Raw genomic sequence first — 4856 nt, forward strand, 5'->3', positions numbered from 1 at the left:
GTACCTATTTATTCTGCATATATGTATATTTTTAATCTATAACAACATTGCAATTTGGCCATTATCACCTCAAATTTTTTGGTGAGGAAACTGAAGCTCAACCAGTTTAACTGAGTTTTTTTGAGAATAGCCAATTAGTGATAAACCTGAATTTCAAATTTGTGTTCCTGATTCTAAGTACAAACCTTACTACTATAACCTAATACCTCTTAAGTCATTTATTCTAGTTAGGTTTACTTTATTTTGGTTATCCTATAAATAAAGCATTGCCACTCTTCTTTGAATACCCATTTCTGTAATCAGGAAGAACTTGAATTTAAATATGATTTTGTGGTATATACTGTAGACAAACCATGTAAATCAATCTTGAGAGAGATTTGCTCAACGTTTGCTCTACAATTGGCTTGAGTCTGTAAGACACTAATTATTTGATGAATTCAGAAAGATCACATTAAAATATCAATTTAAAAAGCCTGTTTTGATTATGAAAAGTCATATAATTAATACATGAGGGTTTAATTTTAAATAAATTATTCTTCTAGCATACATTTAAACCTATCTCTGGTAGCATGATATGGTTGAAAGCCTATCCAACTTAGAGTCAGAGGCATCTGGTTTCATATCTCACCTGCAAGAGCTGCAAGTGATGTGTTCTTGATTCTCAGATCATCTCCCTGGACGCTCTTTATCTGTAAAATAGTGTGCATCCCAAAGGAATGGTCGAGAGGCTAGAAAAAGCAAACATGAAACCTTGGCAGATATTAGATTTTTTAATCAGTGTTATTACTGTTACCATTGATATGAAGGAAGGTTTACTTTAAGATGTTTTAACCAAACATCTCTTCAAATCTAGAGTAATTAAACCACATCTAAAAATTCTGAGGAAAGAATTAGAGTTAATAATAAATTGCTCTAGGCAATTTATTACAAGTATAAGTCTCCGAAGACATCTGAAGTATTTCATCACTAACAATCCTTTTATGTTCCTTACAGTACATCCAAATGGCTGCTATCTATTTGCATCCATTGGAAAGCTGCCTTTTCCATCACCGGGTTTATACAATGAGAGCTGAGCTTGAGGAAGCAAAAGGAGGCTGGTGCTTTGGTCAAGTCTCAGGACCTCTGTCTCCAAATTACAAGGGATAGGAACTCCACCTTTGCCAGACCTGTAAGTTGTTTTTAAGCTTACTTCAGCTTATTCTTATTTGGTCCATAATCATCTCCTTTATTAGTTAACGGAAGGTCAGTTCTTTCTCCCTCTTAAAGAAACCTTTAAAATCATGTCCATTTACTGTTAAGTGATTAGGGCTGAAAAGAGGGAGGGAATAGCCTACTACTCCCAATAACTTACTCTTAGTAACTGCTGTAGAGTCAGTGCATGAATAATGGCATTCTGCAAATCTGGCGTGCTCTGGTTGTGTTTGGTTTACTGTGAAGTGTGCCCTGAGTTGATGAGCCCTGCCAAGTTCACAGTGGAAGGAAGTGTCTTCCTTTATCTTTCTTAATAGGTTGATGAACTTTGATCATTTCTTCATTGTTTCTGTCATGTTTTTAAAGATGTTTTTAACTAGCCTAAATGTTTCTTGTCTCTTATTTAAGGAGTATTTAGCTGATTGAAAATAAATTTCGCACATTTCCAAAAAGAGATATTTATCGATTCTGTTACGGCTAATGTCTTTTACGTGTTTTGGCTGCAGATATTTTTCTGTATTTCCATCATAATGGTAATTCTGCCTAGCTATGTGTCCTGGCTATCGTTGCCCCCACAGAAAGAGCAACTAGCAATTATTGACAGACAAGAATGCCTTTGTAAAAATTGCAAAACTGGGGGGGGGGTAAAAGATCCCCTTGAACCACAAAAAACAAGAAGAGTAACATTAGAAGAGTAAAAAGGAGTTTCACTTGTATTGCATCAACCCTTACTATATATATATATGTTATTACATTGTATACTTTAAATATATGAAACTTTATTTGTCCATAATGTTGTGGGTGGGGCTTGTTAAGAATAGTGAGACGTGGTATACACTACCAAGAAGGTAGAAAACAGGTTTTTTTTTTTAATTGTTTTTTCAGAAAGTAAGTATATTTTTGCAACTTGAAAATTTCAATTCATCACAGAGAACCATCGTTAATAATTTAATATAATTTATCTTATATATAATTTCCTTTTATGTATGTGTCCGTATATTGCAATATAGTATATGTATATGTGTATATAATTCCATATTTTTAATATTAATGCATAAATATTTCCATGTTATGAAAACTACATGAGCATTACTCATGATTACACAATTTTCCATCCTATAGATATAGCTCCATTTTTCTTTTTATTTCCATTTGGTGTGTATTTACATTGTGTAATATTTATGAATGAAAAAGCAGTGGATAAATGTTGAAGTGTTTTGTTGAACCCCAATCTCCAAGGAGAATAACTTCAAAATTATTGATCTTGATTATGGGGATGAATTATTTGGGTTCAGAGAGTGTGTCCCACCTTTAAGCTCAAGCACTAGAAAAATTCCTGCCAGATGGTATCAACTCAGGTATTTGTGAGACAATGAAATAATACATATAAATACATATGGTGACAATGCTTTCTTTCTTATTTCCATATCTAGGCAAGGATCTAAGTAAATATAATAACCTATAAAAAGTCAGTAGCAGATATTTATTTAGAATAGCAATATGCAGTGACTCCTGAAGCAATATTAGTTGCTCTCAGTAATACGTGCATATTGAGTGAAGGCCAGGCTTTTTCGAGCAGAGCTTCTAGATATTGGCAATTAAGAATTAGCCCCTAATCTGTGGCCTATGCTCTAAGAGATATAGTAGAACTGAGCTTGATGTTAGCTGAAAATGATATGCAAAATCTTGTGCATGTGTAGGCCTGGGCTTGCATCAGTTGTCAAACAGTAGCAGTCCTCAAGGCTTTCATTGTACAGGGGTGGGAGAATAAAATATCTATGTCTCTTACCTCCAGAAACCACTCACCTTATTCATGAATCGCTAGACTTTTTTTCTTTGCTCTGTATACACACATATACCACTTTTGGAGTCTAAGGGACTCATTTGACCTCAAATTTTGACACTTGCAGATAAGTTGGCTATGTCTTATTTTCCTTCTCTGCTTCCCAGGGTTCTTGGGAAGATTATGTGGGGTGGTATCTGTGATGGATCTGGCACAGTTCAAAGCAGTGAGGAGGTACATAATAAATGGTAGTTTCTGACCTTCCCTCATTTTGGAGTTGATGACATTTGCACTTAAATAATTCAAAGAGTTGTTTTTTATTTAAAATGAAGCAAATAACAATAAGCTGAATTTCCAAAAGTTGGCATTAGGAAGCCATTAAAATCTGTGAGCTGGGAAATTTCATGATAAAAAATGATGCTCTAGGAGATATGTTTTGTCAGCATTATAAAAGGTAGATTGGAAGTTAACATGGAAATTGATATGAAAATATAGCAGTTATGGAACTATTTATAAGAATACTTTGTCAAAATAATATAAGGAAAGGATTTCGGCATCAGGAATTTCTTATTTTCCAGGATGAGAAGAAAGGCATCATGAAGTTGTGTATATTTATTACTAAGAATAACTGTTTTCTTTAGTATTTATTCCAAGAAAGAAAATAGTTTTTCCTCAGATCAAATAAATAAAGAAAAAAAAGGAGATGAACTCATTTCAGGGTAAAACTAAGTATAACATTTTCTGCATTCAGAATAAGGTGGACTGTAGATAAAACTCATATGAATAAGATCAGTCACTTCTAACATTACTTATCTTACTACTTAATGGTAGCTGAAGGAAACTAACTGGACTTTGGGTGGTAAAAACACAATAGAATACACAGATGTTAAATTATAATGTACACCTGAAAATTATATAATTGTATTAACCAATGTTACCCCAATAAACTTAATTAAAAAAAAAAGTACTCAGAGGACACAAAAAGTTAATGCATTGTACTTTCTGTAAGAGTCTAACTTAATCTCCTCTTCTTTTGACTAAGCCATAATGGCCAGATCTAAAAAAAAATCCCCAAAGGAAATGTTATATAAAATGAAATAATTATACCTTTATTTAATCACATTTATTACAGCTTTGCTCTTTATGAGAAATATACTACTTTTAGGAATAGCCAACTTAATACCGCAATAGTTTATAATTCCCCGTCTTATAGTGCTTATAGTGAAGGGTGGTAAAAGGAGAAAGATCCTCTTTCTCATTAGAGTGCCATTACTCATAAATATGTCTTTATTTTTTCATGATTTTTATTACTGACAAACAGTTGGCACTCATTTTTTACAAAGAAACTCAATTTTCATCACTTCCCGAAGGTTAGTACATGCACAATAAATAGTAAAGGATAATATAGTAAAGGATAATATTTTTTTTGAAGGGGCAAGGAATACTTATGTTATCTATACCTCTACTAAGTGACTGACTGTCCCACACCAGCCTCATGTAAGATTCAAATTTCTGCTAAATTATAAATCAATTTGGTACATGAAGCTCTTGATCGCTCACAAAGGGAGATGTTGAGTCCATGTTCCCCAAGGGTTTGTGAGTGCCCTTAATTACAACGCTTTGAATTGTACATAGAACAGGAATAAAAAATTTAGATGCAATTGAAATGTCTTTGTTTATGTCCAGCTGAAATGGGCACACATAGTATAATTGTATTATGATAGCAAAACATTATTCCATATCAATATTACTAACTGGATTTTGTTTAGGGAATAAAATTAATTGCCCTGCACTTCATTTGGTCTGGAAACATGAGCTAAGTAACTTTGTTTTGATTGCTTCTTGGAAGGTGATTAAAAGTAGATAATCATTTTGTCACAAG

Source organism: Pteropus vampyrus, unplaced genomic scaffold (genome assembly GCF_000151845.1).
Source record: "Pteropus vampyrus isolate Shadow unplaced genomic scaffold, Pvam_2.0 Scaffold29, whole genome shotgun sequence".
NCBI lineage: Eukaryota > Metazoa > Chordata > Mammalia > Chiroptera > Pteropodidae > Pteropus > Pteropus vampyrus.